Source organism: Bos taurus, chromosome 13 (genome assembly GCF_002263795.3).
Source record: "Bos taurus isolate L1 Dominette 01449 registration number 42190680 breed Hereford chromosome 13, ARS-UCD2.0, whole genome shotgun sequence".
Classification (NCBI taxonomy): Eukaryota; Metazoa; Chordata; class Mammalia; order Artiodactyla; family Bovidae; genus Bos; species Bos taurus.
Genome location: NC_037340.1, coordinates 59,318,217 through 59,345,502, shown reverse-complemented (window position 1 = coordinate 59,345,502; position 27,286 = coordinate 59,318,217).

Genomic DNA, 27,286 nt, shown 5'->3' with positions numbered 1-27,286 from the left:
TTAGCTGCATCATGCAGGATCTTACGTTATGGTGCTGGGCTCTGGAGTACGTGGGCTCAGTAGTTGCAGTGGGCCGGCTTAGTTGCCCCGAGGCATGTGGGATCTTAGTCCCACCAGCGATTGAACCCACGTCCGCTGCGTTGCAAGGCGGATTCTTAATCACCAGGGAAGTCCCCGTTTGTTTTTGTTTTTATGTGAACTGCTTGTTCATACGCTTTGCTTTTTCTTTTTTCTATTGCCTTGTCTTCTTAACATTGATTTATAAGAGCTTTTATGTATTAAGGAGATGAATGCTTTGTCTGTCATATGACTTTGTTTATACAGGGCTGGGTCAGGAGTCTGAGTGTAGTGATAGATATAAGTCCAGAATAATATTGGAGCAAAGACCAGGGTCCCATGATGCCTGGTGAGTTTGTATAAGTTCTGAGAGACTTTTGGGAGGAAGTGAGATGGAGATGAGTCTTAAAGGATGAGATAAAGCATGAGGATGTATCAGAAGATTACATATGTAGGGTGTCATGGCTGGAAATTGTGGGGGATTATAAATTGGGGGAATTATAAATAATTGTCTTCTGAAGGTAGAGGGCTGGGAGAGGGTCGGTGTGTCAGTGAGAGATGCTATTGGAGAAGGCCAGTAACAGAGTTGGTTCACTTTCCTATAAGCAGTTAGAACAAGAGGTTCTAAGCAAAATGATCAGATTTGTGTTTTTTAACTCTGCATGGATAGTAGGAGAACAAGCTTAGAGAAGGAAAATCAGTAAGGAGCTTATTGTAGCAATCTGGAAAAAGGGAGAGTGCCCAGGCCAGGGCAGGTGGACTCTTAACTAGTGGACCACCAGGGAAGCCCCTTGAATCTCACGCTTAAATGTGAATCAGTACCCAAGATCACCTGACGTTAGAGAGAAAGTTCCCAGATGAAAGATGGTGATGAACTCCAAGAGGAAAAGGAATTCTGATGATGTAAGGAGAAAGCAGAAAACTTCAGAGAAGCGGAGACAAGAGAGCTGCATCCCCTTCTCTCCCCGATCCCAGCACTGGGTGACCCTTGCTGACTTCCCAGTTTGCAGTTCTTAAGGAGCCCCTGCCCTTTCCACCCCCAGTTTCTGTGATATGGTCCTCTATCTACCAAGAGCCCCCTGGGCGTTTAAGATGCTGTGAGTGTTGTTCCTTCATTTCTGACCTAAAGATTCTTCTGTCCTGAGGAAAAATATCTCCTATCCAGGATTCGGGCTTCCCAGGTGGCACAGTGTTAAGGAATCCACCTGCTAATGCAGAAGATGCGTGTTCGATCCCTAGGTTGAAAAGGTCCCCTGGAGGAGGAAATGCTTGGGAAATTCCATGGACAGAGGAGCCTGGTGGGCTACAGTCCTTGGGCTCGTAGAGTTGGACACGACTCAAAACACACACACAACACAACAAGACACAACCCAGGATGTGTCTGCTCTGGCCCCACTGTGCTGACCCCAGGCAGCTGGAGGAAGAGGCCCCCCCACCCCACCCTGGGTTAGCAGTCAGCCCAGGGTCTCTGCCAAGTGACCCTGGCAGCTGCAGCCTCCCTGTGCCCCTGGGGAGCCAGGGCCATGTCCAGAAGGCTCCATCTGAGGCTGGCCCGGCTCCTGGCTGCCCCTTGGCTGGCAGAGGATGGAGCGAGTTGGCTCAGTTTCTCAAGTGGAAGTCGTGAGCTCACACGTGGTTTGTGCCCCTCACCAGTGTCCTCTCTCTTTTGCTGAACCAGGCAAATCTCATACTTCTTTGCATCTTCTCTCCTCCCATGTTCAGAAGTTCTGGGAGAGTCAAGGTCTTGGTGAACCTAACCCTCTTCAAATGGTGTTCGTGTGCGCGTGCTAAGTCGCTTCAGTCGTGTCCAACTCTTTGCGACCCATGGACTGCAGCCCTCCAGGCTTCTCGGTCCATGGGATTTTCTAGGCAAGAATAATGGATTGGGTTGCCATGCCCTCCTCCAGGGGATCTTCCTGACCTGGGATCAAACCTGCATTTCTCTCTTTTTTTTCCCCTAACCTGCGTCTCCTACGTCTCTTGCATTGGCAGGCGGGTTCTTTACCACTAGTGCCACCTGGGAAGCCACTCTAATAGATTATTGTATATTTATTTGAAAACTCCTAGAATGAAAGCACTCCTGTATCCACAGCACCTGGCCCCAGGCCTGGGCTCTTGGAGGCACTGAAAGATATTTGTGTGGTTGAAAGGATGGGTGAATGTGTTGCTTTGTTGTCTGAATGAGCCCTAAAACTTCCTTTCTGGGGGAAAGACCCTGGGGACATAAGCCAGGAGACAGTGGTCTTTCCCCCCACTAACTGGTTTGACTACAGGCTGCTGCTCAGTTAAAGTCTCTGGACATGAATTAATTATTTTTTGACTGTGCTGGGTCTTCAATGCTGTACATGAGTGTTCTCTAGTTGTGGCACGCGGACGTCTCATTGCGGTGGCTTCTCTTATTTTGGAGCACAGGTTGTAGAATTCGGGCTCGGTAGTTGTGGCACACGGGCTTAGTTGCTCCGAGGCATGTGGGATCTTCCCTGACCAGGGATTGAACCCATGTCCCCTGCACTGGCAGTTGGATTCTTAACCACTGGAACACCAGGGAAGTCCTGGACCTTAATTTTTTATCTTGCAAATAGAGATAATAACAGGCATGCAGTCTCCTTGAAGTGTTGGGGAGTGAACAGAGACCAGGAGATGGGGAAGTGGAAGCTCTAAAAGGGAAGACAGGTGTCATTCTGCACTGGGGTGGGCGTGGCAGCAGGTAGCTGCAAGCGAAGGGTCCCAGGTGAGCTGGAGCCCTAGTCTGGCTTTGGGTGCAGCCCCACATCCACAGGTATGCACAGACATGGAGATGCACAGGTATGTATTTCTTTTTGCAGGCTTTTGCATGGACACACACTCCCCATATGAGCACGGGCGGATGTGTGTGAATGCACACATGCACCCCCACATCATGCATTCCTCGGTGTTCACACCTACTCATGTTCACATCAGCAGGAAGAGATTAGGAGTGGAGTCTGCTGTGGGCCCTGCTCTGCTCCAGCTGATGGCCCTGTGGTGAGGCTGAGGAGCGGGGTTGCCAAGAAGCCGCTCACGTGGGGGACATGTGCGTGAGGTCAGGCAGGCAAGGCTGTCTCTCTGACTCTGTCCCAGGTGCCAGGCTGGGCAAGGCCACGTGCTGGGCTGAGGCATCCAAGCCAGCGTTCGTGGGTGCCTCTGGGCTCAGGGCTGGTCTGTAAAGGGAACAGCTGCCGGCAAACCCAGCTTTTCATTTAGTGAGTTGTCCCAGGTAACTCCAAAATGCACCCGAATTAATGGTGTTGAGGGCTGATCAGTGGTATTGAGTCTGATTTCTCTCCTCATCCTTTGTTTTCTCATTTCTCCACAGTCAGCGTGCATTAGCTTGAACAGTAACCAGGGTCATAAATGCGGCTGGTTGAAGATATCCCTGATGGACATTTGAGTTGCTTCCAGTTAGGGGCTATTTTGAATAAAACTGCCATATATATTTTTGTCTATACTGCTTGGTGGACACAAACGCTCATTCCTGGAATTGTGGGATTACTGGGCTAGGGATATATGTTTTACTTAAGTGGATAGACAGACTGCCAGAGTGGGTACATCATTTGACTTTCCCACCAGCAGGGTATGAGTGTTCATTCTCGTGTGTGCTAAATGTCTTTTTGATTTCAGCTGTTCTGGTATGTATGGGTTGGTATCTCACTGTGGTTTTAATTAAGATTTTATTTAAAAAAAATTGTTTGTTGGATGAGACCTAAAACAGACTCCCACACAACTTGAGAAGTTTTGTTTTTTAAAAAAATGTGTTCCTGTGCATCGGTTTTCAGAGAGAAGGAAGTCAACATTTGCCTTGCACCTCCTCTCTGGCAGATACTGTGCTAGGGGCTTTACAGATTTCATCTCGTGTCATCCTTGTACGAGATGTGGACAATCCCGGGATAGAGTGGGGACAGGCACCGCTCCCATCCCCAAAGAGCTGAGCATGCCAATGAGACGGGTTCACACTCCCCGAGGAACTGATTCAGCAATTGCTTCAGTGACAGGCGCGGTGTGAATGTGACAGATGTTCCTGCAGAGAGAAAACTGCTTTCGATGGGAGCCACACAGGAATCAGCTAGGTCTCAAGCACATGTGTTTCCTGTTGATCCTTGCATCAGGACTGCAGATTGTAGGCATGGGGAGCAGAGGCTGCCTGTGGTTTCCCCGCAGACCCATGTCCTTGTGCATGGATGCTGCATCTGCCCCGTGCACTCTGGGTCTTCTGGATTTCTGAATTTCTTAGGCCAGGGACATTTTCTAACCAGTCTTTGGTGAAGGTTGTAGGTGAAGGTTATTTTTGTTGTGTGAAGGCATTTTGTTTATTTATTTTTGGCTGTGTTGGGTCTTCGTTGCTGCATGTGGGCTTTCTCTAGTTGTAGCAAGTAGGGGCTACTCTCTAGTTGTGGTGAGCAGGCTTCTCATTGAAGGCTTCTCTTGTTTTGGAGTGTGGGCTCTAGGGCTCGCGGGCTTCAGTATTTGTGGATACCACCCTGTAGAGCTCTGGCACAGGCTTAGTTGCTCCATGGCATGTAGGATCTTGCCGATCAGGGATCAAACCTGTGTCTCCTGCATTGGCAGGCAGTCTTTATCACTGCGCCAGCAGGGAAGTCTGAGAAAGCACTTTTGAGTCCACTACCGTTGTCTCTTCTTCAAGAGAATGTTTGAACACTAGAAAGCCGGTAGAAGTGAATCTCTGGGGTTGAATACATTTTATATATTGAAAAAGTCAACATCTTGTCCTTATTTTTCTCATTGTGCTATTGTCTAGTGGAAAATTCACCACAGTGGATTTTGCAAACCACTAGAGTGATATAAAAGTATAGAGGTTGGTGCTAAACCTTAGTTTAGAAACTAAGCCTGCTTCTTAGAGCTGTATGACCTTGGCGAGGTCACTCATCCTTCTGCAATTCAGATTCTGGGTAAAGGCTCAGAAGGTTATCTGTCTGCAGATACAGTGCCTAGCCCATGTGAGGGGGTCCACTAAATGTTAGCTGAATGACCTTCTGATGTATTTCAGCTCTGCAGTCTGTTAGCCACAAATGTAAAACCTTAAAACACTGTGAAAATAGAAAATGCTTTTCTTATGTTTGGTGCAAATTCATATGGCAACAAGGGACTTTCCTGGTGGTCTAATGGCTAAGATTCTGTGTTCCAATTGCAGGGGCCCAGGTTCAATCCCTAGTCAAGGAACTAGATCCCACATGCCACAGTTAAGAGTTTGCATTGCTGAAACTAAGACCCTAAAACCCAAATTAATCAATTAATATTAATTTATCAATTAATGTTTTAATAATTAATATTTTAATCAGCCAAATTAATCAATTAATATTTTAAAAATCCATGTGGCAGCAAAACCTGACATAAGGCTATTTTATAGTCTTTCTTGATCCCACTTGGCATGAATATTCATATGTTTTTCTCTAGAGATATTGTATTTGATACTGAGATGTTTCCCCATTGCAAAACATATGCAATGTATTACATTTCTACAGTCTACAGCATCCTAAATTCTGATATACATTTGCATTCCAAATGCCAGAAACTAAATTCAGATTTACTTAGGAAAATTTTTAAAATAGTGTGTATCATCTCATGGACCTAAAAAAGCTGGGGATAGTTCTGGCTTCAGGTGTGGCTGAGTCCAGGGGGTCAAATTATGTCTGTCTCTGCTTCTCTCTTATCACTCTGCTCTGAGCATCTCTCCTTTGCTTTGTCAGGTCCATTGGCATTCTTGCCTCAGGCAAATGGAGGGTATAGGGCATCATATATGATGTCATATATGACAAACCTAGACAGGGTATTAAAAAGCAGAGACATCACTTTACCAACAAAGGTCTGTATAAGTCAAAGCTATGGTTTTTCCAGTAGTCATGTATGGATGAAAGAGTTGAACCATAAAGAAGGTTGAGCACTGAAGAATTAATGCTTTTGAACTATGGTGCTGGAGAAGATCTTGAGAGTCCCTAGGACAGCAAGGAGATCAAACCAGTCAATCCTAAAGGAAATCAACCCTGATATTCATTGGAAGGACTAATGCTGAAGCTAAAGCTACAATACTTTGGCCACCTGATGCGAAGAGCCAACTCATTGGAAAAGACCCTGATGCTGGGGAAGATTGAAGGCAGAAGGAGAAGGGGGCAGCAGAGGATGAGATGGTTGGATGGCATCACCGATTCAATAGACATGAATTTGAGCAAACTCTGGGAGATGGTGAAGGACAGGGAAGCCTGGCGTGCTCCAGTCCATGGGGTCTCAAAGAGTCGGACATGACTTAGTGACTAAACAACAACAAGGGCGTCATAATTGGTTTAGTTTGAGTCACGCCTACAACTCTGCTTTGGATGGGGGGTGGGGTTGGTAGCTTCTCAGAGGTATGAGGAGCAGACCAGAGCAGCAGGTGCCCACCAAGTCAATTATGAACTAGTTCTGTGGCAGTCTGATCCTTCATGGGCTGTTCCAGCTCCAGGCAATGAGCAGTCAGGCGATGAGCACCTGGAGGAGGTGAGACTCTTGTTGTCAGCTCAACTTCTCCCTCCCTTTAAATGGTTATTTATTTGGCTGCATCGAGTCTTAGTTGTGGCACTTGGGATCTTTCGTTGTGGCATGCAGGCTTCTCTAGTGCGTGTGCCTCGTTGCCCCACTGCATGTGGGATCTTAGTTCCCCAACCAGGGGTTGAACCTGCGTCCCCTGCATTAGAAGGTGGAATCTTAACCACTAGACCCACCAGGGAAGTCCCTGAACTTCTTTTTGGCTGAGTCCGCTGTGCGATGAGAAGTCTGAGCATCTCACTGCCGCCTTACCTCTCACTTCTCCAGTCAGAGCGCGGGGTCCTTCAAGCCACCGTGTTTCTGCACGTCTCCATGATGGGAAGAGCCACAGCACATGCTGTTGCCCCTGCTGGGATATTCTCACCACACATCTACCTGGTTCCAGCCAGTTCATTTGTGATTCTCAATTAAAGGACACACTTTCAGAAGAGACCTCTGCTCTTTCAAGGTTCTCGTTTCAATTAATCCCTGCCCTTCTTCTTTTTTTCTTCCCCAGCATCAATTTCAGTTTGTAATTACATGTTGACTGGGACTTTCACAGCCAACTTCCTGCTCAGACTGGAGTGGTTTGATTGCTGGGCTGTGTCTGTCTCTCTCATTGCTGTACCTCCTCAGTGCTGGACACACAGCAGGTGATCAGTACTTTCTGAATGCATGAATGGGTGAATAAATGAGTGGTAGGAATTGAACTTAAACCCTGCAACCCCAACTGAGGGGCTCACACTGCTCACCATAGCCCACATCTCAGTATCTCCAGGTTGAAATGAGACCTGAGTCTGTCTTATTCTGGCGTGTTCTAGAGCACACTGTGGTGGTTTTCTGTGTTCTTCCTTTTCTGTCTATATTTCACCTGTGACAGTCCCCAACTAGGGCCAGATTCCTAGCTTTCAGCAGCTTTGGAAGCTCTCGTCCAGCTCCAGCACCTCTCCTGTGCCTGCCTTTTCTTACCTGGGATGTGGTTCCACCTGGATGTCCCCACGTGGGCAGCTTCCTGGCAGATGAGCCCCCTCTGTGTCCCTGGGCTTTTCCAGACATTCAGGATGGCTCTCTCAGTCCCAGGGCGCTGGCCAGCACTTTCCCATGAAGTGCCATCTGAGTCACGGCACCATAGATGTCACGCAAGCATATGCTCCTTGGTCTTTGTCTCGTCACAACAAAGATTTGGAGTGATGGACATTAAAGCCCCCTCGGCGTGTCACAGCTCTCGGGTCTTGGACAGACCGTGTTACAGCTCTCAGGTCTCGAACGGACCATATTATAGCTCTTAGACAAATCAGTGTTACAGCTCAGTGTTACAGCTCTATTTTATTTAGAAGATAGCAGGAAAATCCATCTTCGAGGTGTGAGAGCATGGTCAATCCAAAGACGCGAAAAGAGCACCCCAGCATGCGGAGGGGAGAGAGAGAGAGATCCCTTTGGCTCTTCTTTTTATATGTTTTTTTCTTCCCCCTGGGGCTGCCCTATGCAAATTGGGCTTAGTCAGGAGTGCTGTTCTACCTTAAGTCCTCACTTTGGTCCTCAGACCTTCCTTTGACCTTCTTCTGTTCTATTTTCGCGGGCTTTTCTCTTCCTTTTCTTTTAGCCACTGCCATTTTGGACTCCTTTTCCCTATTCTAACTACCTAACATTCCCCGCTCAAGAGATGGGAGGCCCAATTCTTTGAGAATAGGGGCGTCAAGGTCTTTCTGGCTACTTCCTGGTGAACTGGGACGGCGAGGGGTATTGGGCCTCCCCCTCTTGCTAGTCTCAAGCCTCAGAGTCCTTATAGCAGTGTCCATTTAAGGGTGAGTGATATTTTCTGTGGTTGGCTGTAGTTTAATATCTTTGTTGAACTGGCACTGCATGTTGTAGCTTGTTGACCTGGTCAGAGACAAAACAGGTTAGACAATTGATAATACATGGAGCAATCATAAGTAGCATCAAGGCATAACAAGGACTAGTACGGGCATTAGCCAATTCTAAATTCACATTGCCAGGATGGCTCAAGTCCCTCCTTGTTCAGGGATCAGAAGATCTATCTCCTGTCTGTTTTGGAGTACAATCTCTGTCAAGCTGTGTTGGCTCTTTAGAGCTATCCTGCCCCACAAGAGCGTACAGTGAACTCACTTCTTTCTTTCCATGCCATGCCATCCTTTGGGGAAACTGATCTATGTGGTTCTGCTGGGTAGGGTTCTCTCCTAGAGCCTGCTTGTGGTCAGGAGACTGAGCACCAGGGAGGCTGGTGGAGGCCCGTGGCACAGGGAAAGCCAATCAGAGTCCTTTCCTGAGATTTCTCTAATTTCTGCTCATGACGTCAGATGATTGTGACGCTGAACGCAGTTCTAATTCCAGAGAATAGCCACTCTGAGAGAATAAAGCTGGCTCACCAAGAGAAGCAAAGACTGAAGGATAGAAGACCCTTAGAAAAGGAATGACCCCCTTTAATGGACACCTCTCCACATGCCAGGCACCCCACATACGTTTTCCCTGAAGCATCACCAGCATTATGAGGGGAGAAGTTAACATGGGATGATGAAGCTCTCGGAGGTGTTCAGACATTTGCCTATATTTCAACAAGGTGGAGCCAAGCTTCAGAGCAGGGTCTGCCAGAAAGCTCTGTGGCCCGTGCACTGGTCTGTGGGATGCATGCCTGCCTTCCTCCCTCCCTCCCCACCCGCCCTGGCCATTTTGGGGGAGTCCCTTGCCTTGGAGCTGGTCTTGCCCCAGGAGACATGAGGGCACCCTTTGTGTACCTCTGTGATCCCAGTGGGCAAGGACAGGGTGGGCAGAGGAGCCTGTGCCAGGGCCTGGGATGCTGTCTTGCTTCCCCTCCTCCGCCCTCCTGCAGGGCAGATGCTTCAGGGACACAGTGGAAGTGACTCTTAGAAATACCTGTGAAACAAAGGGTTTCCTTCATGACCAAGAAAGTCCCTTTCCCAACAACAAGCAGGACGCTTAACAAACAGCTGCAAAGCACACCGATCCAAGGAAGCAGTTGGGGAAAAAAAGCCTGCATCTCTCACTTGGGTAGCCATGTCCCTGGGAGGGAGGCTGGGGCAGATGGAAAGCACCACTCCCTCACCTCGCCCCCCCCCACCCCCCAACCTCGTGGCCAGAGGAACCGCTGGCATGTCTTAGAGTTGGAGCAACCCAGCTCTTGACCCCATCAGCCAGAACAAAGAGTTGAATGCACTTCTGAATGGGGATCCCCGACCCCGAAGTAGGGCTGGGGGGCTCTCCTGAGGACAGGAAGGCCCCTCCTTGTGCCAGATTTTCAGCAACATCAGGATGTGGAGCGAGCCCAGCTTACCACATCCCCTTGGCGAACTGTGACAAGCAACGCACCAGCTTTCAACACCACCCTTGTTCTCCATCAATGGGCTCCATTGTAGGCATGAATTCTCTGGCTCTGGGAGTTGGTTCTGTGCCCTGGCCAGAGTCTCAAACCAAGGGACCTGGGCTCATCTACTCCCTTCCTCAGTGTTGGGAAGCATCCCCAAGGTCTTGCCCAAGAGTCCCACTGGGGGAGTTTCCTTTTGCTCCATCAGTGGAGGGGCAGAGCACTGGCAAACATGCTTGGCCATCCTCCGTCTGGGCACTTGAGCCTCTAAGTCTCTACTTTGCCCCCTCTCACTGCTTCTCACCTGATGTTCCCCATTTAAGCCCGGGACAGAGGTTGGCAGACTACCACCTGCCGACAAATGTAGTCCACTGCTTGTTTTTATAAATAAAGTTTTATTGGAATAGCGATGCCCATTCATTTACATAGTATTTGTGGCTGCTTTTGCCTACAATGGCAGAGTAAAATAGTGGCAACAGAGATTGCATGGTCCACGAAGCCCATCATTTGTACTACCTGGTCCTTCAAAGAAAAACTTTGCCCACTCATGTTCTAGATCCAAGGGGAGCAATAGAGAATTTAAGGTTTGGCATTTTCAGTCTCTAGCTTGACTGACTGATTCATTCACTGGACAAACACTACCTGAGCATCTTCTATGCCCCAAGCTCTGAGCTGGTTTCTAAAGATACAGAATGGATAAGCTAGACATGCTGCTTGCCCTCCAGGGAAACAGAGGAGATGATTACCGTGCAAGCCGTTCACACACATTTAGACTGTGCTAAGGGTTACACAGGAAATGGCAGTGTGCTATGTCAAGAACACAGGTAGGGGTCAAGGACAGTTCCCCGGTGGGAATAATGTATCAGCTGAGACATCAAGGAGGAGTGGGAAATAGCCAGATCAACAGTTCAGGAAAGAGAGGACAGAGGATCTTCTAGACAGAGGGCCCAGTCTGGGCAAGGCAGGACAGACCATGGCCCCAGCCAGGAATGGGGTGAGGCCCTAGGAGAAGACTTGAGAGATGGGCCTCACTGGATGGGTGCTTGCCCCCTGGGCCACCCATTCACTGTAACTAGTCTGATGAGAGGCTGGGACAGTGTCCTTCCTTCTTTAAGACAATAAGCTTTCCCTTCTCCCTTGTGCAAAGCTCAAGCTAAATCAGGTTAACAGTTTCTTCTAAAATGGTGTCTGATTTGATAGCCACTAGCCATGTGTGGGGTTCCCAGGTGGCTCAGTGGGTAGAGAAGCCTCCAGCAATGCAGGAGACATGGGTTCAATCCTTGGGTCAGGAAGATCCCCTGTAGGAGGGCATGGCAACCCACTCCAGTATTCTTGCCTAGAGAATCCCATGGACAGAGAAGCCTGGCACGCTGCAGTCCATAGGGTCGCAAAGAGTTGGGCATGACTCAAGTGACTGAGCATGCACACATGCACAGATGTGGTAATGTAAATCTAAATTTAAATGAATCAAGATATGATTTAAAATGTTGAGATCCTCAGTCACATGAGCCATGTGGCAAGTGCTTGAGAACCTCATGTGCAGACTTAGAGTATTTCCACCATCAAAGAAAGTCTCTCTGGGTGACTTTGGCTTATATGAGGACCCTGGCCTGATCCTCCATCAGGACATCACCACTGGGGACTTCCCTGGTGGTCCAGTGGTTAAGACTTCCAATGCAAGGGGGCACTGGTTGGATCCCTGGCCAGGGAACTAAGATCCCACCTGCTGTGTGCTGCAGCAAAAAAAAAAAAAAAAAGTCACCACAGAAGTACTTGTCTATCAACTAGAAAAATAAAAAGTCTGCGATTTGGGATTTAGGCTCTTCCATTCACAAACTGTGTGATCCTGCGGCAGGTTATTAATTTCTCTAAACTTCAATTTCTTCACCTGCAAGACAGGCCCAGAACAGTGTTGGTCTTTCCTCTAAATGCAACTGTAATAATTTCAACCTTGGCAATAGAGTGAAAAAAATGAACAACCTTCATGGTGCCCTGAGAATCCCTGAGGGAGGAAATTGTCTTTGTTTGTGAAAACTGCTGAGTTGCTATGAGATGAGACCTGAGGGGTGGGTGACAATATCCAGTGGCTTTCACTGGAGGTTAGTTTTTATTCATTCATTCATATGAATATGTGGCCAAGTGTCCGACTCCTTGTGACTCTATGGACTGCAGCACACCAGGCTTCCCTGTCCTTTACTATCTCCTGGAGTTTGCTCAAACTCATGTCCATTGAGTCAGTGATGACATCCAACCATCTCATCCTCTGTTGTCCCCTTCTCCTCCTGCCATCAATCTTCCCCAGCATCAGGGTCTTTTCCAACGAGTCAGCTCTTCAGCTCTTTGCATTAGGTGGCCAAAGTATTGGAGCTTTAGCTTCAGCATTAATCCTTCCAATGATATTCAGGGTTGATTTCCTTTAGGATTGACTGGTTTGATCTCCTTGTAGTGCAAGAGACTCTCAGGAATCTTCTCCAGCACCACAATTTGAAAGCATCAATTCTTTGGCACTCAGCCTTCTTTATGGTGCAGTTCTCATTATATATGTCCCCAAAATGCAATGCAAACTAATTTAAGGGAGAAAATAAGTTTATGTAACTTTAGTAATCTAGGGGGTGAATCAAATCTGGCTCTAAGGGAAAGCTGGATCTGGGGCTCTAGGAATAGGAAAAGGGCTGAGTCTTCCCTCTCTTTCTTTGGTCCCTCATTCCAGTCTAATAAGACAGTTGCCAACAGCTCCAGGGCAACATGAGCTTCCTGATTCCACAGCGAGGGGAACAAGGAGTTTCCCAGAAGCCCCGGTAACTGTGTCTTTGTGAGTCACTGGCTCTGATAGGGTCACGTGCTTCTCCTTGAACCTATGAAATGGGATGATCTGATTGGTTTGCTAGAGAAATTAAGGACCAAAGTCAACTAAGGGAACCCAGGAACAAAAATATAGAGTTGGGCAGATGCTGGGTGTGCAACAAGAGATGTTCAACACCCTGTGCTGCTCTGAGGTGGCAGAGGGTGGGCTGGGCCCTGCGCCCTCACTGAGCTTATATTCTAGCAGGAGTATCGACCCTTAACCCCATGGCCCTTCGCCTCCCTTCCCTTTTGGCCCAAGTCCAGCCCAGAGAGAGGAGTGAAATTAACTGTCCTTTGTTATTGGGACATTTCCTGAGAGCAACAAAGGGCCTTTCACAGGAGAACACAGAGCAAGTAGGTGCAGGACGACCTGGAAGTCACAGAATTTGGTTGTTGAGGTGCCAGATGGAAGACACCCAACAGGTCATGTTCAGAATCTGGAGCTGAAACACACATACTCTTAAAGAGAAACATCCATATATGGCCAGTGTAGCAGGTACACCTTTTGGAGTGAAGGGCGCTGGGCTGGATACTCAGAAACTGAAAACCCACGTAAGGTTCTACAAAAGTCCGTGCTCGGTGGCAGCCATGTTCTCTTCCAGGCTTCACCCTCACTCTGGCTGGATGTGTCCCTCTGGGAACTGCAGGGAACTGAGGCCCCAGGAACTGGTTCTCAGGCCCACCCCTCTCCAGGCCACCAGACCACTTTCAGTGGAGAGTTCTAGGTGGAGGGAGTAGCAAGTGACAAGACTGTGGAGAAAAGAACATGGAGAAACCAAGGGACAAAAAACAGAAGGCTGGAGCAGAGAGACAGACAGGGAGGGCGATGAGGGTGGACGTGGAGTTTGGAAGCTGAGGAAATGAGCTTCATCACTATCCTGAGAGCCTGTGATGCCCTTGACGGGAGTGAAGTAAGGACGGAGTGGGAGGGATGGGCTGTGTGAGTTTCCTGGGGCTGCTGCAATTAAAAAACAAAACCAACCAACCAAACAAAAAGTGTGGCTGAAATGAGAGAAATGTATTTTGTTGGAATTCAGAGAGTTAGAAGTCTGAACTTACGGTGTCAGTTCCCTCCAGTGACTCTGGAGAGGGGTCCTTCCTGGCTCTTCCAGCTTCTGGGGGCTCCTGTCAGTTCTTGGTTTTCCTTGTTTGCAGCTGTGTCACCCCAACCTCTGCTTGTGTGTGTGCAGCCCTCTTTTGTGTGTGTGTCTCTGTGTGTGCTCTCCTCTTAGGAGCACTGGTCGTTGGTCTTAGGGTCCACCGTAATCCAGTATGATCTCATCTTAACTAATTACACCTGCAGAGAGCATATTTCCTATAAGGTCCCACGTGAGGTTTTAGGTGGACATGAGTTTGGGGGGACACTTCAGTTCGTAGTGGTGGTCTGATATGATTCTCACTTGGCACAAAGGACTCCAGCAGCACGAGGAATGGGTTGAAAGTTGCTAGCTTTGGCGGGCAGGAGAGAGGCGGAGAGAATCTGGACCAGGACGTTAATGGTGGCGATGGCTGGAGCCCAAAGATGCTTTGGAAGCAGAATCAACAGGACTTGGTGATAGCCCAGGTGTGGGCAGATTGAAAGGAGATTGTACGAATGTGCCCTGGGTTTCCAGGTGACCAGTCTGCTCCATCATCAGTGAACCCAACTTGGTGAGGCTTAGGGTAGGATACGAAATAGACTTGCAGAAGGAAGAAAAGGAAAAAAAAAAAAAATTAAAAGAAAGAGAAGGTGGCTTGGGCTTGTTTCCACCCCAGGAGCTTTGCACACAAGCTGCAGGAGTTCTCTGGGGACACCTCACCACCTCCTGGCTCAGCGCGTGGGCTCCACATGGAAATGCTGATGGCCCAGCGATAGTATAAATAACCCTCCCAGTGAGCTCATCCTAAATTAGGTCTCTTCTCCTTGCTCACTCCAGCCCCTAGACTGAGGAAGCTGCTGACAATGTGATGGAATGTAGCATCCTGTGGCCCTGGGGCTGGGACTGCCCAGTGCCAGGTGACAAGCTTGCCTTTTCTGTCCCCTGGTGTCTGAGGGACATGGCCTGACACAGTGGGCAGGGGCAGGTGCTCAGAGTCCGGATCTCTGACTCAAAGTGCTGGGACAGGTCCCTACCTTTCTTCCTTCTGTGGACTTCTGGTGTCATAAAGGTAAAGAACATGCTCACTGGAGCCAGGCAGCCTGGGTTTGCTTAGAGTCGGGGTTAGTTCCTTGTGGCTGGGTTAGTAACAAACTAACATAAAGTTAGCGACTTAAAAGCTGCGGAAATGTAGGGACTCTCCTGGTGGTCCATTGGCTAAGACTCCATGCTCCCAGTACAGGGGACCCAGGTTCCATCCCTGGTTAGGAAACTAGGTCCCACATGATGTAACTAAGAGTTCAGTTCAGTTCAGTTCAGTTGCTCAGTCGTGTCCGACTCTTTGCGACCCCATGAATCGCAGCACGCCAGGCCTCCCTGTCCATCACCAACTCCCGGAGTTCACCCAGACTCACATCCATCGAGTCAGTGATGCCATCCAGCCATCTCATCCTCTGTCGTCCCCTTCTCCTCCTGCCCCCAATCCCTCCCAGCATCAGAGTCTTTTCAAATGAGTCAACTCTTCGCATGAGGTGGCCAAAGTACTGGAGTTTCAGCCTCAGCATCATTCCCTCCAAAGAAATCCCAGGGCTGATCTCCTTCAGAATGGACTGGTTGGATCTCCTTGCAGTCCAAGGGACTCTCAAGAGTCTTCTCCAACACCACAGTTCAAAAGCATCAATTCTTCGGCGCTCAGCCTTCTTCACAGTCCAACTCTCACATCCATACATGATCACAGGTAAAACCATAGCCTTGACTAGACAAACCTTTGTTGGCAAAGGAATGTCTCTGCTTTTGAATATGCTATCTAGATTGGTCATAACTTTCCTTCCAAGGAGTAAGCGTCTTTTAATTTCATGGCTGCGGTCACCATCTGCGGTGATTTTTGAGCCCCCCAAAACAAAGTCAAGCATGCTGCAACTAAAGATCCTGCATACCACAACTGAGACCCAGTGCAGCCAAATAAATAAATAAACTAAATATTACTATTGCTTTGTTGTTGTTCAGCAGCTAAGTCATGTCTGACTTTTTGTGACCCCATGGACTGCAGCATGCCAGGCATCCCTGTCCTTCACTGTCTCTCAGAGTTTGCTCAAATTCATGTCCACTGAGTTGGTGATGCCATCCAACCATCTCAACCTCTGTCGTCCGCTTCTCCTGTCCTCAATCTTTCCCAGCATCAGGGTCTTTTCTAATGAGTTGGCTCTTTGCATCAGGTGGCCAAAGTATTGGCGCTTCAGGATCAACCCTTCCAGTGAATATTCAGGGTTGATTTCTGTTAGGACTGACTGGTTTGATCTCCTTGGGGTCCAAAGGACTCTTGAGTCTTCTCCAGTATTACAGTTCAAAAGCATCAATTCTTTGGTGCTCAGCCTTCTTTATGGTTCAACTCTCACATCTGTGCATGACTACTGGAAAAACCATTGCTTTGACTAGATGGACCATTGTCAGCAAAGTGATGTCTCTGCTTTTTAATATGCTGTCTAGGTTTGTCATAGCTTTCCTTCCAAGCAAAATAATTCCCCCCACCCCCATCCCCCCCAAAAAACCCAAAACGCCAATACCAAAAACCTCTCCTCTCATAGTCTGCAGACCAGATGCCTGAAGTCAGTGCCTCAGAGCTGAAATCAGGGTGCAGGCTGAGGCCATGCTCCCCCTTAAGGGGAGAATACTTCTGGCCTCATCCTGGTGATCACCCTGGTGGCTGCTGGTGATCCTTAATTTGTGACCCCATCACTCCAGTCTTCAGGGACAACATCTTCAGGTTTCCCTCTGCTTCCCTCTTGTAGGGGTACATGTGATTGCATTTAGAGCCCATCACATAATCCAGGACACTATCCCCATCTCAAGGTCCCTAATTCAATCATTCTCTTGATCCCTGGGTTGGGAAGATCCCCTGGAGAAGGGAAAGGCTACCCACTCCAGTATTCTGGCCTGGAGAATTCCATGGACTGTATAGTCCATGGGGTTGCAAAGAGTAGGACAGGACTGAGCGACTTTCACTTCACTTTTCCTTTACTACGTCCAGGGATTAGGACCAGAGATTTTTGGTTGGGTGGCAGAGAGTAGCTTTATCCTGCCTGCTACAAACTCCACTTGGAGTCTGCATGGCACTTTACTTTTCTCTCTGTGTCTCTGTTTCCCCATGTGTAAATAGCAGACTCTGCTTTTAATGAAAGAACCCTGTTTCTTTGGGCTTCCCTGGTGGCTCAGTGGCAAAGAATCTGCCTGCTAATGTAGGAGACATGGGTTTGATCCCTGGGTTGGGAAGATCCCCTGGAGAAGGAAGTGGCAACCCACTCCAGTATTCTTGCCTGGGTAATCCCATGGACAGAGGAGCCTGGCAGTCTACAGTCCATGGGGTCTCAAAGAATCGGACACGACCTAGCGACTAAACAACAACAGCTCCAACTTTAGGTGGCCACAAGGTCATTGGAACACAGACAGCATTTCCCAGGATGCCTTGAAGCTTGAGGAGATCATGTGTCTTGGCTCTAGCCAGTGGGAAGTATATAATCCCCTTCTCTTTCTTCATGCTTGCTGGTTGGGAGTTGGACGTGATGGCAGGAGAACTGGAGCAGCCATGTGGGGCCAGGAGGTCAACTAGGGAATTTAACAAGAGGAACATGTTTCTCTCTCTTCCCCCTTCCCCTTTAGCCCTTGTTCTTCCTCTTCTTCCCCCTCCCCCATGAATATTCCTCTCTTCTCCCCCTTCTCCCATTTTTCCTCCGTCTCTCTTCCTCCTCCCTTCCCCTCCTCCCCGTCCTTCTCTTTGTCATCACTGCTGTTGCTGCTGCTGCTGCTAAGTCGCTTCAGTCGTGTCCGACTCTGTGCGACCCCATAGACGGCAGCCCACCAGGCTCCCCCATCCCTGGGATTCTCCAGGCAAGAACACTGGAGTGGGTTGCCATTTCCTTCTCCAATGCATGAAAGTGAAAAGTCAAAGTGAAGTCGTTCAGTCGTGTCCGACTCTTAGCAACCCCATGGACTGCAGCCTACCAGGCTCCTCCATCCTTGGGATTTTCCAGGCAAGAGTACTGGAGTGATCACTGCTGCTGCTTTAATTCTGAGGCTCCTGGACTTTTAGGTGACCTTGGCCATGACACTCAGCCCTCTGACCAGCTGAGGTTTGGGGATCTTTGCATGGAGTGCCACACCCACAGTTTGCTGTTTTTTAGTCATTCTTGATTATTAATACAAACAAGCAGTGACTAAACAAGCTGCTGTGCTGGGCACTTGACATACCTGGTTTCCAGTCTTTACAGCAATTCCTTTGTAAAATGATCCTTATGTAAGAGATCCTGTCATTTTTATCAAATTCCTAGCTGTCCAGTGTTACAGGTGAAGAAGCTGAGGCTCAGAGCCTCACAGTTTCACATCTGGTGGGGACAGAATCAGGGGTCTGCCTGCTTCTTCAGCCATGAGTCCTTCCATGATAGTTTATAGACTTGCGAGAGGGGACTGGTGCTGGGTCAGTAAGGGAGACCAAGAGAAAAAAGATCAGCCCCACCCTTGAGGAATTCCTCATGGGGAAGGGCATGCTGGCTTCTAGAGGTCCTCTGGGGTCAGCCCTGGGGTTTCCTGGAGAAGGCAATATGTGACCTGAACCATGAGGAGAGTAGGGTGTAGACAGGGGCAGTGCGGGGAGCTCTAGGGTGGTGGGATCAGGGTGTGCTGGAGAATGAGGAAGTTGACCATTTGTTCTGGGGATGGGTGAGGGTTTTTATTATTATTACTATCATCATTTATTTATGTGGCTGCACCTGATCTTAATTGAAGCACTTGGGATTTTTAGTGGCAGCATGTGAACTCTTAGCTGAGGTCTGTGGGATCCCTGACCAAGCATCTAATCCAGGGCCCCTGCCTTGGAAGTGTGAATTCTTAGCCACCGGGCCACCGGGGAAGTCCTGGGGTGAGGGTTTTGAGTCTGAGCAAAGTAGTGCTTTCTCTGTTCACCAGGAGATCTGTAAGTTTCTTCCTGTCTCCGAGAAATGTGTTTCTCTTTATATTAACACAGCACATATTCATTGGGAGAAAATTTGGAAAATACAGGAAATCATAGAGCAGGCCTCTCCACCTAAGTGGAGTAGGAAAATGGCAACCCACCCCAGTATTCTTGCCTGGAGAATCCGGTGGACAGAGGAGCCTGGTGGGCTACAGTCCATGGGGTCACAAAGAGTCGGACACGACTGAAACAACTGAGCAAGCTCCACCTAAGAGTTCACTGTTGTGAGATTGATTAGCATCTGTGCTCACCCTCATGGACCCTTCCGATGGAGGCATCCTGCTGCCCACTCTCCACATGGCTGTGTCCTAACAAAGCAGAGGGGGCAGGGTGCTCTCTGGCCTCCTATCCCATTCAGGAGGGCTTCACGCGCATGACCTAAGCACCTCCCAAAACCTCCACCCCCTCCAATGCTGCCTCACTGGGGGTGAGGATTTCAACATGAGTTTAGGGGATGGGGTGGTCATAGACACATAGTCCATTAAAGTGCCACTCAGGACCCTTCCTGCCCTCCTTTTATAGCCACAGCTCATCCCACTCCTGGCATCTGATACTGTGTTCTCCATTTCTATAATTTTATCATTTCAAGAATGTTACATAAATGAAATTACACAGTATATAACCCTTGGAGACTTTTTTTTTTCACTCAGCAGAATGCCCTTGAGAATTCTCCATGTAATTCTGCATCCCTCAAAGGGAGGACTGCATTCAATTAGATGAATAGATCATAATGTATTTAACTACCCCCTCCTACTACTTAGTTTGTCCACTTAGAAGTTATTTTGAGTTAGGCTGTGACAAATATCCTTGAAGCCGAGCATTTGCTTATATAAAGTATTTGCTTTTATAAAGATTTGTTTCTGAAGACAGATGACCCACGTTGGACTTGCTGAGTCACACATGTTTTAAAAAACACCTCACCTAATTGGCCAGTAGAAGCCATGTCCTTATTTTCACCCCTCCCACTAATATGGGAGACTCTTTGGGTCCCTACTTCCCTACATCCCTCGTCCCCCTCGCACCACTTGGGCATGTGAAAGCTTAGTTCGCCAACTAGAGATGGAATCTGTGCCCCCTGCAGTGGAAGCAGGAGTCTTTTTTTTTTTTTTTTACTTGAAGGATAATTGCTTTAAATAAAGAAATAATTTTAAAAATTGTTGCCAACAAATTTACAATACCATCATTAACAACAACAAACCCACTGCTTGGGCCAAAGGGCCGTGTATGTGAGTGGGGTACTTCCAGGACTATTGGTTGGTAAGTAGCATAAAGGTTTTCAAGAGCTAGTTGTCACCCCCAAATGCAAAGCATCAGCTCTCCTGGGTCCGTGGGTTCAGCAGAGAGGAACAGGGCTGACAGAAATGGAGAGGTGGGGGAGAAGTGGAGGCATGGAGGAGTCCTGCCTCCCCCACATACCAACTGCAGACCCAGGCAAGAAGCCCCTTCTCAGGGAGGGGCTTCTGCCTGCAGTGGTTCTTCCCCAAGCCATACGGGCAGCCCTACCTTGCTGGCCCCGGCCCGAGCCCATTCTCACTTCTGGGTGGGGTGTGATTTCATCAAGCGGCAGGAGCTTGTCAGCGCCGGTGCTGCCTGTGATCAGATGCACAGATGTTCGAAACTCAGAAAGGTGCTAAAGAGGCTGCTGGGCCATGGAGGGGGGTTGGGTGGGGAGAGAAGAAGCTTCTGGAAATAAGACAAGCCAGTCCCCAAGTGTGGTAGGGCCTTGGTAGGACTGAGAAATGGTCCCGCCTGGGGGAAGGGTCAGGTCAGTATTGTCTTGGGGCAGTCCTAGCTGGCCCGGGATGGGGGTTCAACCTGCCTCCAAGTCCAAGTTGGGGAGCTCCTCTCTTCCACCTTGCCAACTGCCCCAGGGTCTCCCATCCCTTTGGATTGGGCATGCCCCCTCCCCGCCCCCGCCTTCATTCACTTACTGTCTCATTCTTTTCTCAGCTCCTTTGCACTGAACTTCCATCATGATTCTGGGTGCTGCGGAGAGAGCTGTGAACAAGAGGCAAAGCACCCAGCTCCCTCATCGAGTGGGTCGGATGGAAAGTCAACAGGTAAGCATGCAGAGTAAGGTCAGAGGTGTGGTCCATCCACTGCCTGCCTTGCTTGCACCTGGGACTCCTCTGAGCCCTCTCCAATCCCTTCACAATCACCACTGTCCTCTCTTTTCTTTTGCCACAGACCACGAAGGTCCACAAGACAAAGCCCATGTCATTCACAACTGAACCTGGCTTCTCTTTCTGGGATGCTGGAGAGAGGATGCACCTGATGGGTATGTGCTGCTCCAGGTGAGTGCCAGAGTTTGCCCTTCCAGGCAGGGCTGTGGGGCAGGACGGGGGCAGGGCCGGGGGCGGTAGGGGTGGGGGAAGGTTGGAGTTTTCTAACACAGCAAAGAAAGAGCAGCGATGGCAAATCAGTTAAGCATTGTACTGAATGGTGGAGGTTTCTTTCCTGCAACGTGATTATGGCCATTTGGAATCATGTATTTGTTAATATCTGTCTTCTCCACTTGCTTGAAATGATCAAGCTAACAGTTACTGGCTGCTTCCTTGTGTTGCTTTACGTGTATTTATTCATTCAAGTGTCACAACACCTTATGAGGTAGGGTCTGTTGTGATCTCCTGCTTATAGTACAGGAAATTCAGGTGCAGCGAGAGTTTAGGTAAAGGTGCCCAAAGACACAGTTAGCAAAAGGAGGGGTCTGGCATTTGAACTTAGGACCAAGATCCTGTGTTCGTAATTTCTGTCCCGTGTTGCTTTGTAGATGAGTGAGGGCAGGGGCCATGTCTGTCTGTTCAGCACCGGGTCCCACAGTGTCTGGCTTGGAGTTAATATTCAGTTCCTATTTGTGAAATGAATGAATGAATGAAGTAACCTTCACCAGGATGGATGGTGCTACTTCTGTGAGGGGTTATTGGGCTTCCTGTACTGTTTCTGTTTTAATTCAGGTTTGGCATGTGCTTAGCTCTTGATACATGGCATAGGTCCACTGAGCAGATGAATGACTCTGAATTTGTATTAAACTGAGAAGCAGAAAGAGAGAGGGCAGTTGGGAGAGAGAATCCCACCTTTGGATGGACACATGGGAACCTGGCTCTGGGGTCACGTCTGGAGCCAGGATGAGACGGTTCGATGCTGCTAAGTGCACAGATTGTCCTAATGTGGGCTTGGGGGTGAGTTCTGGTGTTTTCCAACAAGAAAGAGTTTTTGCCTTCTTTGGGTGTGGTTGAGTGGCCTAACGGAGAAAGCAATGGCACCCCACTCCAGTACTCTTGCCTAGAAAATCCCATGGATGGAGGAGCCTGGTAGGCTGCAGTCCATGGGGTCGATAGAGTCATACACGACTGAACGACTTCACTTTCACTTTTCACTTTCATACATTGGAGAAGGAAATGGCAACCCACTCCAGTGTTCTTGCCTGGAGAATCCCAGGGATGGCGGAGCCTGGTGGGCTGCCATCTATGGGGTCACACAGAGTCAGACACGACTGAAGCGACTTAGCAGCAGCAGCAGCAGGGTGGCCTAAAGAGGCTAGACCTGGAGTCACCCACCAAAGAACAATCTTAATGTGTGCATTTATTGCAAGCATTGGCCAAAACCATCTGCCTAACCTTTCCTTCACTTACTGATGATGTTCATTACAGAAAAAGTGGGGAGATCAGATGAGGTATCTGAAAACAGAGAAATCTGTCGTGGTTCTACAGCTCAGTTTATTTTATTTTTAATTTTTAAAACATTGAAGTATAGCTGATTTATAACGTTTCAGGTGTACAGCAAAGTAATTCAGTTATTCTTTTTCATATTCTTTTCTGTTACAGGTTATTACAAGATATTGAACATATTTCTCTGAGTTATATAGTAGGATTTTGTTGTTTATCTATTTTACATACAATAGTATGTATCTGTTAATTCCAAATTCCTAGTTTATCCCTCTATTCCCTCCTTTGGTACCCATAAGTTTGTTTTTTTGTGTGTCTGTGAATCTGTTTCTGTTTCATAAATAAGTTCATTTGCATCATTTTATTTTAAAGATTCCACGTGATGTGATATGATATTTGTCTTTGTCTGACTTACTTTGCTTCCTTTAATTGTCTCTAGGTCCATCCATGTTGCCCAAATGGCATTATTTAATTCTTTTTAATGGCTGAGTAATATTCCATTATATATATATTATATATATAATATATATATGTAATATCTTCTTTTATTTATTCATCTATTGATGAACATTTAGGTTGCTTCCATGTCTTGGCTGTTGTAAATAGTGCTGCTATGAACACTGGGGTGCGTGCATCTTTTCAAACTAGAGTTTTCATCTTTTCCAGATATATGCCAGGAGTGGAATTGCAGGATCATACCATAGTTCTATTTTTAGTTTTTTAAGGACCCTTCATACTGTTCTTCATAGTGGCTGCACCAATTTACATTCCTAACAACAGTGTAGGAGGGTTCCCTTTTCTCTACCATTTAGTTTACATCAGCTACATCTGCTAGTATTTCCATAAATGGTATTATCAGGGCCATTAGGTTTTTAGAAAGAACATGGGAAAACAGAGCCATGTTATGACCAGGCGGTGTTTGATGGAGCCATTAGCACACAACCGCGCAGGTAGGGACCCTCTGACCTTCATCTCCTGGCTGGCCAGAGGCACAGTGTGCTCCATGGATAAAAGCACCCTGTCAGCTCCCACTGCTCCAAGTCAGGAAGGTGGGTTGCTCTTGGGAAATTTGGGATGGGGACCACAGGAATAGTCCGGTGAGGAGGTGACCGTCAGCAGTCAGTGAGAGCCCTGCCCCTTCCTGCCTTGGCGATGAAGTCTGCGGGGGTGCCCCGCTGTCCCTTCCTCGTGTCTGTGAACACCAGCCGCTGCAGCAGCATTCCTCTGCCCTAAGGCTTCTTGTGCAAACTGTATGAGCTTTGCCATTCCTGGGGCCGGCAGGAGTGATGGGAGCGGCTGCCCCTGGGAGTTGTCCTCAGCCAGTGACCCACCAGGTGGTACCTAAGTCCCTTCTGGGGGGATGACCTCCAAGCCCCCCAGCAGCACTGAGCTCCAGTCGCTCAGACACTCGAGTGGCAGCTGGTGACACTTTCTGTGCTGCTTCTCTCACTTCCCACCCCTCCACCCCACCACCAAGTGTCCTGTGGACTCACCTCCCTGTCAAATCCTTCTTATTCAAATCCTTGCCTCAAAGTCTTCTTCTAGAAGCCCACTGTCTGCCCACATGACACGCAGGAAAGGAAGACAGATGGTAAAACCAGTACTGGTGATGACTGCTTTAAAGGGAAGCCCAAGAGTGGTGAGGAAGCTATGGGGACTCAGCCTAGAAGGGAAAGGATACCTTTGCTTTGCTGTTGTTCAGTTGATAAGTCATGTCTGACTTTTTGCGACCCCACGGACCCTGGCCCTTTTTACAACCGGCCAAGCCTGGCATTCTTGGCCTGGCTAGTTGCTTGGCATTCTCAAAGACAGATTGTCACAGGGACCTTTTCTAACATTCAGAAAACTCTTAGAGCAATTCAGAAACCTTTATCGAGTGCTTCCTTTGTACCAGAGGTCTAGCCTCAATACTGAGGCCAAAATACTGGATTTCTCTCAGCCAGTTCAGGATATAACCGGGGAGACATTGATTAGATGATCTAAGGAACAAGTGTGCAGACACAGATGTGCCGTGTGTGGCGAAGGGGAGGTGAGAGGTGTCCCGGCTCCTTTCACAGGAAGGCTTTGACCTCGTCAGGTCCGTGGAGTGGAGCTCCAAAGCACGGGGAGGCTTTCACCAGATGCAAAGGGAAGGACACGTGTTCCAGGCAGAGGGTCTGGCATGTGCAAAGACACAGGGATGTTGGGGGATGTGGCTAGAGAAGCCACACAGGGCCAGCGAGATGCACTCGCAGGGGACGAGACTAGGAAATGCTGTCCCTGACCATTCGGTTTTACCCTAGGAGTCTCGGAGGCTATAAAGCCAGTGACAGGCTTTAGCTGACATGATTTAGCTGAAAGAGATCACTCTGGTTGCTATATGATCCACTCAGAGTTTATCTAAAGATTCCTTCCTGTCCCCTCCCTGCCTTTCTGGGCCATTATGACTCTCGGACTGGAACCAGGAGCAGGAAGGCCGGGATTGGCCTCAGCAGAAATGATGATCGTCGCATGCACAGGGTTCCTCCTCTTGCCAATTGCCATGCTGTTTCTAGAGGCATGTTCCTGCTGGAGGAGTAAGTGGGGTTGTGCAGCCTTATATAACATTTGGACGTCCCTCGCGGCTGGAAAACAGGGCTCCTGTCAGGCGATCAGCCCCAAAGAGCACGCCTTGGATCTGATAAACAGACGTTGGCAAACAGGAGGTTTGAAGGTGGTGCCAAGCGCTGTGGTTTGGACTGGTCCTGCAAGGGGAACAATTGAAACAGCTAACCATGTGCAGGAAGGGAAGACGTGGGGGAAACTCAGCTTGAGACAAAAGAGGCAGTGTGGGCTGCGGAGGGCTGCCGGGCACGAGTGGGTGCAGGGGTCTGCCCCTTATTGCAGCCTTGAAGGTGGCTCCCAGCCCACCCAGAGGGATGCCGTGCTTGCTGGCCATCGACCATCACTGTTCATCCACTAACGTTCCTTCCGGCGGTGACTTCTTCGAAAGTAAAGGGGTGAGGTGGGGTACCAGGCATGAGCAAAGGGTGTCAGTAAGCAGTCCATTATTAGAAGCAGCTTTTCTGTGCCAGGTGTTGCATTTTCCCTATTTCATCTCATTTCATCATTTCATCCTCACAACCACTCCAGGGAGACGCAAATGAGGATTCGGGAGCTGAGTGATGTCAAACGTTCCGTCCGAGGTCCTACAGCTGGTGAAGGGTGGGGTCAGGTCTGAGTGGCCACTGCTGACCTGTTCCCTTCAAGAGCGCCTAGCTGGACACTGTCCATCCACAGCTTGGTGAACCTAGGTCTCCTACCCTCACAGGAATCCTTTCTCCATCCAGTGAGCAAGCCGACTCTTCACCCGCTGCAGCCCCACGGCCTCCTGCCACCTCCTGCGGGACCTCATGAAACGTTTGCAGAAAGAGTGAGGCTGTGCTCAGGCATCCGCGTGAAGTGGTAAACCACCTGGGTGTGGACAGAGAGACTCACAGCTAGAAAGACCTCTTCTCCCACAAATGCTGGCTCTGGCGATGTTAAGATGCGCCCTTACTCCTGCACATTGCCTGTTCTACCCTGGAGGCCAGGCCGGGTGGAGGCTGTACACGTCTGTGTCTGTGTGTATTATACACAGCAAGTCCTGTAGCAGCCAGCTCAGCTGAAAGACAGAAAGTGGTTTGTTTGTTTGTTTTTTAATTTTTAAATGTAAAAGCCTGGTGGTTGTTGGAACAGATTTTGGCCTGTATTTAGCCCTGCATTTTTTTTTTTTTTTTTAAATTTCACTTCCACTAGGGGCTTAAGTTGTTGGGTTTGGACAAGAACTAGGCAGGCAGCTGTGACTACTTGCCTGTCGGGGTTTAATCTTCTTTCATTTGTGTGGGATGGTGGCCCACAAGGCCCCGGTTTGGTGCCGCCATTGCTTAAAACAGAGATCCTATGTCAGGCATCCATGAGCCTTGTGGTCCTTACTGGACACTTAAGTGTGGCGGCACTTACTGGACAGGCCACTCCAGAAGGCACCGGACAGACAACCATGAGTGCTTGAAGGCCTGCTTCTGGGCTTAGCAGATGAATGAAGCAAGCTGACTGTTCTCTCACTCTTGCCCACTGCCTGCCCCACCCCCCAAACCCCACACCTCTCTGACCATTGACATCTTACTTCAGTGACTTAACTTTTAAGGAGAGGTGAGTAAACTAACCCCTTTGAGAACAGATGTCAGGTTCTTATTCTATCGTGTGTTTTTAGCCCAAATACCCACACTTAGTTAAAAAGAAAAATTCTAGGACAGGACTTTAAAATTCTAGAAGAGATTAAATTTCATCTCTGTTGCATTTGGTTTGCAAAATCCTGGGATACCCACTATAACTACAGCCCATTCTGGTTTAGGATTTAGGAAAAGGCAGAGGTCTAAATTCAGATCTTTCATTCAACCATTCGTTCAGCCAAGTTGCTGAGTACCTACTGTGTGCCCAGTACTCTTCCATGCTCTGGAATGCTCCGCTTTGTGGAATCTCCACTCTTAGGGAAAAGACAGGCACTAAATACATGAATAAACAAGGCACTTCCAGACCCCAGTCAGTGCCACAGGATGAGAAAATGGACTTTGTGCTGGGGCAAGAGGGAAAAAGTCTGATGGGCTGATGGGAAAGTCTTCCTGCTGATATTTATTTCCCATTTTCTACCCAATACATAGTCAAAGCTATGGTTTTCCTAGTAGTCATGTACAGATGTGAGAGTTGGACCATAAAGAAGGCTGAGCACTGAAGAACTGATGCTTTCAAACTGTGGTGCTGGAGAAGA